General features: G+C 38.1%; 1 protein-coding gene across 3 annotated transcripts in view; it reads right to left on the bottom strand.

Moving 5' to 3' along the window:
- The window catches only part of GLCE (glucuronic acid epimerase), a 127,874-nt gene extending 113,607 nt beyond the window's left edge, over nucleotides 1–14,267 (bottom strand). Inside the window, exon 1 of one of the 3 annotated variants that reach the window (XM_071214257.1) lies at nucleotides 14,035–14,267. The gene's annotated coding sequence lies outside the window, so the exon portion shown is untranslated. The remainder of the gene's footprint in view (nucleotides 1–14,034) is intronic. The other 2 variants (XM_004451042.2, XM_071214258.1) reach the window with 2 other exon arrangements.
- Nucleotides 14,268–15,029: the final 762 nt, after the last annotated feature.

The following is a 15,029-nucleotide window of genomic DNA, read 5'->3' as shown; positions in this document are numbered from 1 at the left end:
CTGTCATTCTAATTACTTAATTTGGGGGGGGGAGGAGGGGGATCATGATTCTTCTGTTACATAACATACTAGCTCTCTGTTTCAGTTTGCTCAAAGGAGATACCATGAAATGGGTTGGCTTTTAACGATGTGAATTTATTAGCTTCCAATATGAGGCCATGAGAATGTCCAAATCAAGACATCATGAAGGTGATGCTTTCTTCCTGAAGACTAGCTGCTGGTGATCCTTGGCTCCTCAGCCACGTGGCAAGGTACACAGCATCTGCTGGTCTCTCCCATCTCTTCCAGGTTTTGCTGTTTTCAGTTCTTGTTTCTATGGCATTCTCTCTCTTTTTCCCCTCTCTCTCTCAGTATTCATTCCACTTATAAAGAACTCCAGTGAGAGGATTGAGATCCATCCTGAATAAGGTGGGTCATGCCTTAACTGAAGTAGCCTCATCCACAGGCTCTAATGACCATGGGTTTGCACCCACAGGAATGGATTAAACTTAAGAACATGTTTTTGGGGGGTGTACATAGCTTCAAAATACCACATTCTCCCTCACAATTTTAAGAGTAACTGATAAAAATCTTAATTAAGATATGGGGAAAGATAGGGTCTTGAGGTACACACTAAAGAATGTACTTCTGTTAAACTGCGTGTAGGGGTGGGTGCAGTATATGGGAATCCCCTATATTTTTAAAGTAATTTTTATGCAATCTAAAATTTCTCTATAAATAAAATTTGTTATATGGAGAGAAAAAAGAATGTACTGCTGTTGAATTTAACATCAACCTACTAATCATCAGCCTTTGGATATGGTCTCTTAATCAATTATGAATCCACCTACCTATGTAATTATTCAGACATTTTTCTCTCTTGTCTACCAAGACATCACAGAATGTTGTCAAATGTTCTCTGTATAGCTTTCCTCAACTGTAAAATGAGAACTAAATGAGATAACCTATATAAGGCATTTAACCCAGTGCCCAGCACATAATTAAAATCTAGTAAGTATAGCTGTAATTCTTGGTATGTTGTGACCAGAGCATTTAATGTTCCTACCAGTCTACTTACCCTATAAGAAAAGGAGGCTAATGGGGCATGCCTTGTTCTTTGTGAACCTATGCTGGCTCCTAGTGATGAGCGCCTTCTTTTCTAAGTACCAACAACATAATGACAATTTGTTTGAGAATTTGTTCAGAAATGATGCCAAGGTTACTAGTCTATTATTATTACTTGCAACCCTTGTTTTCCAATACTGTACCTACTTCAGCAGCTAAAACACTCTTTTACACATATAAGTGTTCAAAAGGATTGTTGAATTCACTTCTTAAAAAACTCTGGAAGAATTTCTTCATTTTGATAAATGTACCGTGGTTATAAGATGTTAGCATTAGGGAAAGCTGAGGGAAGGGTATTTGGGCATTCTCTGTACTAGCTTTGCAATTCTTCCGTAAATATATAATTATTTCAAAATTAAACCTTTTAAAAAATCAGGATATTTTCCCACCTCAGACAAACTCTTTCTTAAAACTCCCCAAATATCACAAACTATTAGGTACAAATTATTTCAGCAGCCTTTCTAGTCTAATAATTCACCTGGAACAGGAGGTTCAAATTCCACAAATGCAAACTCTTATAACACCCTTAACTTATCCTGGACCACACAAAAACATAATATTCAGCAAATAATAGTTATACCCCAATTTTACTTTTGGAAAAAAGAGCTTTAAAAAATGTATTACAAAAGCAAATATCTTTTCCCTATAGCATAAAAGCTCTGTAGAACCCAATTAAACCTCTGGCTCCTACTGATCAGATCACTCATTTAGCAGCGGAAGTCAAGCTCAAAGATGTTTGATGTATGAAACAAATGAATACCATGCTATTAAATAAAAATTGTTAAACTATATTTTAAAGGTATAATATTTTTAAAATGTTGATACTGTGACTGAATGGCTTTTAAAAAAATAAGTAAATAAGTGTTTAGCACGATGAAGTTTACTTGTAATTATTCAAGCTCTTTCACTGTTAAGCAATAAAGTTATGAAAATTTTGCTAAAACTATTAACTGTAAAGCAAATAAATCCTAAAATGCTGTAGAATAAGAGTATCTTTCCCCTAAATGTTCTCCTAAATACTTATAAATGCTTTTTGCTGAATTTCTTTTTTTTAATTAAAAAAATTTTTTTAAGACACTTTAGATTACTAAATGTTGCATAAAAAATATACTCTAGGGAAGTGGCTGTGGCTCAATCAGTTGGGCTCCCGTCTACCATATGGGAGGCCCTAGGGTCACACCCCAGGGTCTCCTTGTGAAGGCAGGCTCGCCTGCAAGCCCCACGGAGTGCCACCCGGCCTGCAAGCGCTGCGGAGAGCCGACTCAGCAAGGTCACACAACAAAAAAGGGAGACAAGCAAAAACACAGAAGAGCAAGCAGCGAATGGACACAGCAGACAACAAGCAAGCTGTGGCGGAGGGATAAATAAAAAATAATTACAGACACAGAAGAATGCACAGCGAATGGACACAGACAGCAGACAGCAAGCAAAAGGCCGCAAAGGGGTGGGTGGGGGGAGATATATACTCTAAATAGCTGTTGTACTTTAAAGAGTTTCTTTCAGTTATCAACTGTCAAATTTCCAAAAACTTGGCTTTCCTTTCCTGAATAGTACTACAGAATGAGTACTATAAACAGAAGTGCTATTGTCAAAGAATTGATCCAATAATAAAAGAGCTAAGGCCACTTGTCTTAGAGAAAATTACTGCCAAATGCTGCCAGACCCTGTTTTTCTTCCTTCTGAGCCTGTAGTCAGATACTAATAATTTTTAGACCCTTTCTAATTTTTAGTACACAATATAATATACAATACAACATCTGAATCAGACAATACTTTAGTGAATGTTCTCCACAATTTGTTTAATGTTTTGGGTATATAAAAATATACTTATACACACACAATATATTATTACACCAACACATAAACACACTTACATATATATGATCTATATATATATCTTTGGAGATAAACATAAGAACTGAGAACAATGGTTGCCTGCGGGGCAAATGGGTAGCTGAAGTGCAGGACAAGACAAGAAAGGACAATTACTTTTCACTAAATGCCTGTTTGGGTCTTTGAATTTTGTATGTGTTTTTGTAATATGTATTCCCCAAAAAAGTATTTATTAAAAGAAATAACTACAATAATACAACATTAATTCTGGTTGAACTAAATTTTTCAAGACAATGCACAAGGCATTCTTTTAAATGTCTTTCTATTATATTTTAACATCTAATAATTAACTATTACTTAAAAACATATACAATGTTCAACCTCACTTATAATCAAAGCAATATAAATTAAAGTAAGACCATTTTTGCATACTGTTTTAGTTTCCTAGACTGCATAAGCAAACACCATGAAATGAGTCAAGTTAAACAATGGGAATTTATTTGCTCATGGTTTTGGGGCCAGGAAAATGCTCAAATCAAGGCACCATCAAGGCGATACTTTCTTCCCAAAGATTATGGCATTCTGGAGCTGGCTGCTGGTGATCCTTGGCTACTCTGTCACATGACAAAGCACATGGCCGTGTCTCTTGGTTTCTTCCTTCTCTTCCTGGTTCCCTTTTAGTTTCTTGCTTCCTGTGGTTTTTTCTCTGCCTGAATTTCATTCGCTTATCCAGGACTCCAGTCACAGGATTAGGAGCCATCCTGGTTGAGGTGGGACATACCTCAACTGAAGGAGCCTCATCAAAAGGTCCTACTTATAATGGGTTCACACCATTGGAATGGACTACATTTAGAAACATGTTTTTCTAGGGTACATACCGCTTCAAACCACCACACATCAAATTAGAAAAGATTAAAAAAGTAATACTCAATATTGGAATAATCTTTCTAGAAAACAGTATGACAATATCTAATATTTTAAGGTCTGACCTTTTGATTGAACATTTTTATTCCTACCTTAAGAAAGTAATTATACAAAGATTTATTCACAAAGATTTTCATCAATGTTATGAGCAGAGGAAAAATATGCTCAATAAGGAATGGCTAAATCATCAAACACATATCCAATAGAATATCATGCTGTTATTAAAAATTATATTTTGAAAAAAATTTTAACAAAGTAAAGAAATATTAATGATATAATGGTTGGTGGGGATTAACAGTATATAATAAATGCTTGGTGGGGGAAGGAAGAACGCACATCATAATGTTAACAGTAGTTATCTGGATTGAGGCATTAGATATTTGTTTTGTAATGCCTCATATATTTAAATATTTTAAACTTATTTCATGTTTACCATATTGCAAAACTGATAATGGTATTTAAATAGCTTAGATAAACTAAATTAAAACCTTCTAATTAACACTTTTGGAAGTCTAAGACAAAATAACCCAAATTACTATGTATTATTAAGATCATTTCTACCATTCAATTAATATTAGTGGCTACTTTATTTGTAAACCAATACAATAAAAAAGACAACTTCAGGCTATTATATGGTACAATTTGGACAAAAATTAAATCCCATCACACAGGACTAATGTAATTATGAGTTAAATTATAATTATACTTATTAGGATAATTTATATCCTTGCAAGAAGGAACTTTTTACTAACATACAACATCTAAATTAAAAAAGGATAACAAAGCTTTTTCTTTCAATGAACTGAGTCAGAGGGAAAAACAATACTTATTAATAATTTGGTAAATAATTGCTGAGACATTAACTGCTTAGTATAGTTTTAATTACAGATGAAGTTGTAAGAGTCAGCCAAAGGGGTGCTGATGCAAAGTACCAGAAATCTGTTGGCTTTTATAAAGGGTATTTATTTGGGGTAAAAGCTTACAGTGCAAGGCCCTAAAGAATCCAACTCAAGGCTAGTTCCTCGTCAAAGTCTGTTGCCAGACTTGTTGAAGCAAGATGCTGTCAATATCTGTGAGGGTTCAGCCTTCCTCTTCTTCTTAAAGCTCTGTGGACCCAGCTTCTTCCAATCTCAGCTGTAGGGTGGAGGGCTTGGCTGCTCAGGTCTCTTCACAAAGCCAGCTGTAAATTATCAGGCAAATGGCTCAGCTCCCTCTGGGGCCCCAGGATCAAAGTTCTCACTTCTATGTCTATGGGGGTCTTGTGTCTTCTTTGTTCTCCTATGTATCTTCTTGAGTGAGTGTTTATATAACCCACCAACAGGGCAGGGACTCAACCTTGGGTAACAACCTACTGACATGGTCCAATCAAATCCCTAATCTTAATTTAATTAGGTAAACATAAAACCTTTGAATTCAATACAATCAAAGAGTATCCTGCCCAGAGGAACAGACCAGTTTACAAACATAATATCTCTTTTTGGAATTCATAAATAATCTCAAACTGCCACAGCAGTTTAACACTAAAGATTATTTCTACCACTGCTGTCCACTCAGAAATCACAAATCTGACAAGGTCACTACTCTGCTTAGCACACGTCAAGGCATTACCACTGACCTAAGTCCATATTATTTATATTGATTATAAGATGCTTCATGGAAGCATTGCTTTCCACACCTACTCCCTCCTTTTCACTTACTAACTATGCTCTAGCTCAGTGGTTTGCAAAATGTGCTGTTTGGAACCAGAGCACCTCCATCACATGTGGGCACTCTAAAAATCCAAATTCATGAGCCCTATCCTTAATTACTTAATCAGAATCTGTGAGGATGGAGTCCAGGAAACTTTTAACAAACTATCTAAGAGATACATAAGCACATTATAATTTAAGAACCACTGCTCTAGTCACCCTAAATTGCCTGCAGATCCCCAAGTTTGCCCTGCTCTCTCTTTGCACATGCAACTATCCACCTACAGTGCTCTTTTACCCAATGCCTTATAAGGACCCCATCTGCCTTGACTCCTACTCATCTTTCAAGTCTTAGCTTAGAAATCACTTCAAAAGTGTTCTCGTTTGCTAGGATGCCAAAAGCAATATACCAGAAATGGGTTTGCTTTTACAGTGGGAATTTATTAGCTTACAAGCTTACAGTTCTGAGGCCATGAAAATGCCAAATCAAAGCATCATCACAATGATACCTCCTTCCTGAAGACTGCCTGCCAGCAATCCTGGACTCCTTTGCCACATAGGAAGGTACATAGCAGTGTCTGCTGGTCTCTCCCTTCTCTTCCAGGTTTCAATGCTTTAAACTTTTTGCTTCCATGACTTTCTTTTAGTAAGAATTTCATTCACTTACAAAGGATTCCACTAAAAGGTGGGTCACATTTTAACTAAAGAACCTACAGGAATGGATTAACTTGAAGAACATTTCTGGAGTACATACAACTTCAAACCATCACAAAGTCGGGACCAAAAAACTTCTCCAGAATTAGAAAAATATTTCTCAAGGAGATTTCTTCTATTTGAAGGGGTGCTCATTTGCATTCTTAACCAACAAAAGCCATTTCTTACTTAGGGTCACAAAGAAAGCCTTTGCTTGACATATTCCAAAACCTAAGTTATTAACAAAAGACAGAAACCAGAAATATTTATGGCTCTTCTATCAATGCAATGAATGCACTGACAGAAGTGATTTCAAACTGTATAGTACAGCAGAAAATTAGAAGGCACAGTACAGCCTAATCGTCAGAAAGAAATGACTCTTCTTGTTGCTGCCAACAGTAAAGGAAAATAGCCAACCAGTTCTGACATTCACATTTTAAAATGAACTAACTTGCATTTGCTCTTTTTCTGCACAAATTTCTCTACTGGAGGAGAAAGAGCAAGTAATAAAGAATATGATTTTTAAAAAAGAAAAAGAAAAACTAAGAGGAAAGAGAAATATGAAAAGTCTGGATAGTAAAAAAAATCAAATGCTCCCCATTTTATATCAGATATAAGAAAAAAAAAGCATGGCTCACAAACTGTTCTCAAATATTTTAATAAGTTTGAGATAATCTTATAGTACAAGATTAATTAGTTAATAATTCATCTTCGATTCAGGACTTAATACATATATTTTAAAATAAGATTAACTCCTAATTAGTCAAGAAATGAATCCTTATGCCCAAAACATTCATAGCAGCTTTGTTTTTAATAGCTAAAAACTCAAATGTCCATCAACAACAGAACAGATATATAAGGAAACACTACACAGCAGTGAGAAAAATGAACTATGGCTATACTCACCAATATGGCTGACTCTCACAGACATGAAGTTACACAAATTAAATTTCAGTCATAAAGGAATTATTTACATGAAGTTCAAGAATAAGCACAACTAATTATAGTGATAGCGGTCAGAATAGTGTGATATTGAGAAATAATGACTAGGAAAGGACATGAAGGAGGCTTCTCAGGTCTTGGGAATGTTCTATTATCTTGATCTGGTTGGTGGTTATATGTTTTACACATGTAAAAATTCATTGAACTATTCGTTTATGATTTGTGTATTTTACTATATATAAGTTTTAAATTAAAAAAAATGTAAGATAAACTTCCTCTTCCTCTATGTCTGAAAAAAAAAAAGATGTTGGAACCACATGATCTTCAAATTCCTGTTTTAAAATTCCATTGTGCTATTCATTCATTTAACAAACATTTGAGACCACATTGTATCAGCTACTATTCTAGGTGCTGGGGATATAGCATTGATAAAACAGCCAAATCCCCTCCCTTATGGACCTTACATTATAGTAGGGCTAGAAAGACAATAAAAATATAGTGTGTTGTATAGCAAAAAGCACAAAGAAGAAACAAAGGAGGGAAAGGGGATAGGAAGAGTATGTGTGGAAGGGATGCTGTAATTTTAAATCAAGGTGGCCAGGAAAGGCCTCACGGAAAGGATGATATTTTAATTAAGACCTGAAAGAATGAGAGATTTAGGCATTTGGATCTCTAAAAGGAAATATAGCAAATTTGTAAAGGCTTTATGAACAGTGAGAATGTCAGGGTGGCTGAAGGGAAGTGAGCAAAGTGACAGTAGTTAAGAGTTGAGATTTTAAAAAAAAGAAGAAAAAGGGGGAGCGAGCATTATACCGACTTTGGTCTTTACATTAGGTGGGAAACAACCCGGAAGATTTTTGAATAGAGGAATAGCATGTTCTGATTACATTTTAACAGGATCATTCTAGCTGCTGGATTGGGACATACTAGGGAGTGGCGGCGCGAAGGGGAAGCAGTGGGTAGGACAGAAATGGGAACACTATTGTATAATCCAGCAAGAGAAGATGGTAGCCTGGACTAGCAGAAATGCTGAAAACTGTTTGGACTCTGGATATATTCTGAAGGCACAGCCAATAACATTTGTCCATGGATTGCATGAGGGTATGGAGAAAGAGGAGTCAAGGATGATTCCCAGATTTCTGGGCTGAATAAGTGAAAGAATGGAGTTGCCATTTACTGAGCTGAGAGTTTATGGGAAGAGAAAGTATTTAAGTAAACTTGTGATTCTTTATAGCTGTCTTCAAAACTAGATTATCTTTCTGACTTCCTAATTTCTATCAAGAGTATCATCATTTCCCTAGTTTTCTATGCTTGGAAATTTTAGAATAAACCTCAAGTCTTAAAACAAAAGACACCAAAGTGTTTTCAAGTCTTCCGCAACTCACCACATCAAAGGAATCTATCTCTTCCATCCTTTCTGTTCTGCAACCAGTCGACCAGGATCTTAATATTTAATACCAATGCTATTTCAATGTTTCATATCCACAGTCTTTTCCTCCTTCCACACCACTCCAACTCTTCATTAAAGACTAACTTAAATCAAATCTCTTTTATATAGAAACCTTCTGTAACTACTAGTACAAGCACACTTATCTAATCTTCTGAGGTCCTAGAGCTATATCACTTATGACATTTTTATATACTACCTTGCAATTAAATATATACTGTCCCCACTCCCACACCTCTTAAGGACAGTGACTAGATTTTATACTTCTTTGTATCCCTATTAGTTGGCTCATGGTTGGTACTTAAATGGTCACTGATAAGGCTGATGCCAATAACTTCAGCTGGCATAAGATCAGTAAACTGTGGATAGAGTTTTTAAAAAGAAAAGAAAAGGAAAGAAACCAAGACTAAGGGATCACATGAGTAAAGGAACTGAAGCATACCCATGTGTCATGATCGAAAGTCAGAATATTCTCTGAGACATGTCTTTACAACTCTCAGATCCTCAGCATCACTTTTCTAAAAGCCACTTCAGTCTTTTTTTCTTGAGGGAAAAATAAGGCACCTAGTATTCTTTTCAAATAACGGTTTTACACAATAGTGTTCACAATTAGCTTAACATAAAAAATCTTAGAGATCAACTATCTAAATGGCCTCTAAAGTTGAACAATCTCAAATTTTCTACTTTAGCTTCTTTGGAAGAATTGAACAGATAAAACCTTACAATCTACTCCTTCAGTTTATAAAATGACTAAAATATCTGTTAATTATTTTAAACACATTGAACAAGCAGCCATATTCAGAAAGCAGCGTAGTACTGTGAAAAAGCATAGAATATGGAGTCAGACCTGGATCTAGTCATAATCTGCTTCTTACTAATATATGATCTGAACAAGATATTATGTCTCCTAGAGCCTGTTTGCCTGTTTCTTCATATAATGGAAATACCATAAACTTCTCAAGATTTGTTTAGAAAATTAAAAGCAATATATGTAAAGCGATTATTCAGCCAATATAAACACACACTCAAATACACAAACACTGGCAACAATAATTTCCCATATAGAAAGCGGCTAAGGTAAAATATCTACCAAATCAGCACTGAATTACAAGATTTGAAATATCTAAACTAGTTCATATCTGTCCTAGCAATTTTAGATATAAGGATCAGTAGCTGCCTCAAAATTCTACAAGATTTTTCTGTAAGTTTAACAGAATAACCCTTAACTCCTGTAGTGCTGGGAGTCTCACTTCTTGTATAAAAGGATAAGAACTTCAGTTCTACTATCAGTTTGTGGTCTAAGGGGCAAAAGAATAATAATGAGAAATTCCTAAAGTTTAGGAAAATAGGACAAGAATAGGGGTTTGGGTTTAACTCATCTCAGCTATTATGAAGGCATTAATCTTGATATTGAGAATTCAAACGTAATGAGAGCCAACTATTGTGTAAATAAACAAAAGGGATTCAAAAAGTAATAAGACAAATATAAACCTGCCTTTGAGCCCAGGAGGAGAAAGAGTCATAAATAGTTGCAGCATACTAACAAACAAGAGAATGAATGAACAAGATACAGAGCAGGACTAACCCAGAGGGTTGGGAAGAGAGAGGACCAAAGGATAAAAAAGACTTAAAAAAGCAGGTAGTCACTGAATTGCATACTTGGAAGTGGTTAAATGACTACTTTTACATTATATATGTTACAATTTTTTTAAAAAACAAAAACAAAAAAACCTCACTATTCTGAGAGGAGACAAAACAGATACTGCTTGAGTTGCACCTTGAAAAATCAGTATATTAACCAGCAAGACAAGAGGAAAGCCATTCCAAGCAGAGGCGAGAACATATGCAATGGCACATTCAGTAAACTGCTCATATTGGTATAGTTGAAGTTTGATGTTTACAGAGGGGGAAATACAGGAGATGAGCCAGATGATGAAGGCCCTTGTAGTGAGAGTTAAGACTAAATACCATAGGTAATAGAGAAGGACAGCTTTAAGAAAGAAGTAATGAACAGATCAGCACTGTAGAAAGATCACTTTTCCACTAGGGTAAAGGATAGATTAGAGGGAGTCAAGTCTGAAGGCAACTGCTAGAGACCTCATTCCACACCCAGGGTTAAATAAGGATATTACATTATCCTATAGAGACCCCATTTCAGAACCAGGGGTCAAAAAATAAAAACAAGGCATTAACATAAAGTTAAATTATCAAAAGGAAATAATTTAGTTTCATGAACATATATTCTGTCATCAAATATTTCCTAATATCTTAAAAAGGAAAAGGCTTCTTAAATTAGGTATGATATACCCATGCACAAGGGCCCAGGTTCAATACCTGCTACCTCCTTAAAAAAAAATTTAAAAAAAATAAAAAGAGCTGTCACGCTATCATTATATTTCACATGCCCCACAAGAAAGCATAACTATTAGATATGCATGTTTGGCAAAAAGAAATCTCTTCCTAACGTCTGTGCCACAATAAGAAAATCCCCGTTCTCATCACACAAACACACCCTAACCTTCTCTAGGAAGTCTAAAAACTTCTTAAACTCAGTAAACAATTAAATCTGAAGAAGACCCAAGTTTATACATAATTATACATATCTATACATTATCTATACATAATTAAATATCCAAAATCTAAATATGTTTTAACATTTCACTTTTTCTTATTTGCATTTCCTGTGCTTCTACTCCATTTTATCCCCCTATAATTTTTAGATACTCACCTTCACTAGTACCCACAAGGTGAAGTGGCAACACTGACAGAAAACTTATAAATACTATATTTCGCAACTTTGCATGATGACCAAACTGTTTTAATTTTTGGATTTCTCATTTATACTTTTAAAAATGTAATGTCTGCTCATTGAAACAGATTCAAATATTATAGAAATATAAAATTATAAAATAATAGTGCTCTTCCATGCCTCTCCAACTACCTCCTGAAGAACCATCCAAACATTGATAAATTTGATGTATATCCTTAGAGACCTTTTTATGCTTGCATAACACAAGATACTAATCCAAGACAATATCTATTTACTTTTAATATGAAAATGCTACTGATAATTATTTAATCTTTCTTTAATAATTCAGAAGGTAGATCATTATCTTGTTTGATTTCTGGTGATCATGGCAGACATCAATTATTTTATCATTCATATATATACATATATTTAAGTGATCTGAACCCCAATTAAGAGCATTACAATTATTTTATGTATTTATTTGTTGTCTTTCTCCCCCTCTTGATGTAGGTAGCAAGAGGATTAGAATCAACCTCCAGGCTATGAGACCCTGTAGATAATCAAATATTTGTTGATTGATCAATCAATGCTTACTTAGAAATTATGAAAACAGCTTTTTTGAAAAGTTACTCAAATCTGCTTAACCTATCATTTGTCTTTCTCTCAAAACTAGTGAAAAACAAAAGTTTTGCTTAGGGTTTTTTTGGCTGTCATTCCAACCAAACTGATTAGTTCTGACAGCTATAAAAGTCAATCAGCCATTTTGGTTTGAATTATCACCAAAAACGAAAACAAAACAAAAGGAAACACCTGAAGTTAAGCAAAAAAAAAAAAAAAAAAAAAGAGTTAAATGTTGTTATATAAGATTCCCTTTTTTTTTAAACGATTGCAAATTTCAAAGATTAAGTACATTTTGGCTATAAGTTCTAAAGAGATGTATTTTTACAAACTGTCACTAGATTAAAGACTGAAGCAGGCAAAATTATTTCTTTTTAATTTACCCAAAACTACAGATTGACAGAATTACTAGGAGTATGGGTCTCACTGTCTACCACATTAAACTTCATTTAGAGGCCTCTGTCAGAGTATGGAACAACTGTCAGGCAACCGCAGACTTTGTGGCCCAGACATTTTTTTTAAAAACGCACACGTATATATTACACAGGTCATTTTATTTGAATTCCACATAAGTCTGGGTTCATTAACAAGAACTTGACATAGGATCCAAGACTAACTGCACCTTTACAATGAAACTGTTAAGCAGGATTCTCTAAAAGAACTCCACTGTAGCTCAGGCTATACTTGTACAAAGCTCTAGCTCTAGACTTCAAATATCAGTGCATTATTTGGAGGCAGAACTTGAAGTTACCCCTCTCCACAAATGCTTGTCAAAAACCAGAAAGAAGCCAGGGCACACTTCCCACCACGCCTCGACTCTGTCCAACACTAAGGCAGGACTTCAGGACAGATCTAATAGCGCAGGATCAGCAGAGTAGGCCACCTAGAAAGAAAAGCCAGAACTATTCCGCCTTCCCGACTCCCAGCCGGCGATATTGTATCCACGCTCAACCTGTCTAGGCTCACCTCCTAAGGAACCCACCAGCTACTAACCCACAAAAGGTGCTGCCACTCCAGCAAGACCTGCACACCCCCACGGGGATCCCGGGGCAGAGAAAACTGCAGAACCAACCCACTATTTCTCCAACTGGGCAAATATACAGATCAATCCCAACCAAAAATGCAAATCTCATCTAGAGAAGGAAAAGAACCTCAAGGAACACGTTCCAGGTTCCTGACCAGACACAGACGGTCTATGGGCCGGCACAGGATGCCAGTGAGCCCTCTCCCACCCCAAGCTGACCCAAAGCCCGCTAAGCCGCGCTCTCTCCAAGATCACGCCTGGACCTGCTAACCGGTCCCCGTCGCCCCGGAATGGACTGGCGACCATGCTAAGTTACCGCCCCCCTCTGGGCAAAGCAGAAACCCCAGTATAGACGCTGGTCTCCGTCGTACACCTTCCGCCCCCTACAAACCCATCAAGGCAGCCCGCGCCGGCCCCCTGCAGAACGTAAGTGCATCGCCCGCTCGCCCCGAGACTTAGATAAACAGACCCTTGCCCCGGAACCCTAATACGCTGCTGTTTCACCCCAAAAATGTCAAAGAGACGCCCACCGCCTCTCAAAGGACCCCCGAGAACACAATGATGTGCCCCCTTGGAGACGCGGGACCTTACTAAACTGTATTCTCTGTCCTCACAGAGACCAGGGTACCCGATGAATGGATCCCTCGTCCCGGAATCCAGCTACACCACTCCTAAGAAACCTCAGGACCCTAATAAATCTTCCTCGACTCCGAAGCCCCGGGACCCTCTGTGCTGCCACTTACCCACCTCCCCTGAGCCAGAAGAGCCCCCAGGACCCCAGTAAAAAGTCCCTTCGCTCTAAGAAGCCCTGGCTCCCGCTACAACACCCCTCGGCGCCCGCACCCGGACCCCAGCACACCGCCTTCCTGCCCCACGCACTTCCGAACCCAGCCCAGCCCCGCGCCCACCAGGCAGCACAGAGCCGCCCCCGTTGGGAGCCCGCCTGCCCCGGCTACTCCTTGTCAGGGTTCACCAACGCTTCGCAGCAGAGAAGCGCTCCGGGCTTCCTTACCTAAGCAGCGTCGGAGGGCGAGCGGACCCAGGAGCCCTGAGGAAGAGAAGAGGGCGGCAGAGAAGAGACGGCTCAGGCCTAAGACTGCAGCAGCTCCAGCCGCTCTGCGAGGAAGAGCTTGTGTGAGAAGAACCCTCGCGCTCCGCGCGCAGCAGGGAGACAGAGCTACAGCCGTGGCCGCTCTTCCCGCGAGATCCCAGCCACCGCGAGGGGCGGGGCCACGGCAAGAGGGCGGCAGCGGCAGCTCCTCGAGTGACAGCCCTGGAAGCCTGTCGGCGCGGAGCAAGAGGTGGGACTTGGCTCCATTTCGGCCAATTGTAAAAGAGGAAAGGTGATTCGGTTCTCTCACCGCTCCCTCCCCTGCCCCGCCCCCCTGGCCCCCGCCCCTTGTCAATAAACTAGGGGCAAAGGTAGCAATGACCTTAAGTAGCCCCAGGCAATGGACGTTAGCGGGAAGGTAAAGAATAATGTGGCCTACCTGTGTCTGTGCCTGCTCACCTGATTGGTGGAAGAGGCTGGTCTTCGTGCCTTAGTAGGCGGAGGTGCTGTTACTCTGTTGCTGCGCGGACTGAAGTGGCGCAAGGGATTTCCATTTTCCCCGGTGAAGGCGCACCCGCCTTGGTTCAACGAGTCTGAACTGTGTTTAATACAGATCTTCCCTTTGCTCCTACTCGGCCTCTTCTCCTTCTCCACCTCAAACAGGGCGCCATTGTTAGGATGCCCATGTTTTCCAAACCCCAGCTTAGGACTTGTGGTCTGACAAAGGACTCTTTTCTGATTTGTGCATTTATTTCTACTTAAACCTTTCCAGAAGGGTGAAAAGAAAATCTCACTTGAATCACCAACATAACAAATCGCAAAACCATGTGAAAAGTCGTATCTCTATTGAACCCTAGCACTCAGAAGTGTCTGGCACACTCAGGGCACTGAATAAATGTGAAAAGAATAAATGAAAAAATGTGACATTTAAATATTTGAAAGTTGGATCTGTTACA

This window comes from Dasypus novemcinctus, chromosome 3 (genome assembly GCF_030445035.2).
Source record: "Dasypus novemcinctus isolate mDasNov1 chromosome 3, mDasNov1.1.hap2, whole genome shotgun sequence".
NCBI lineage: Eukaryota > Metazoa > Chordata > Mammalia > Cingulata > Dasypodidae > Dasypus > Dasypus novemcinctus.
This window is presented reverse-complemented; position numbering and strand designations above follow the sequence as displayed.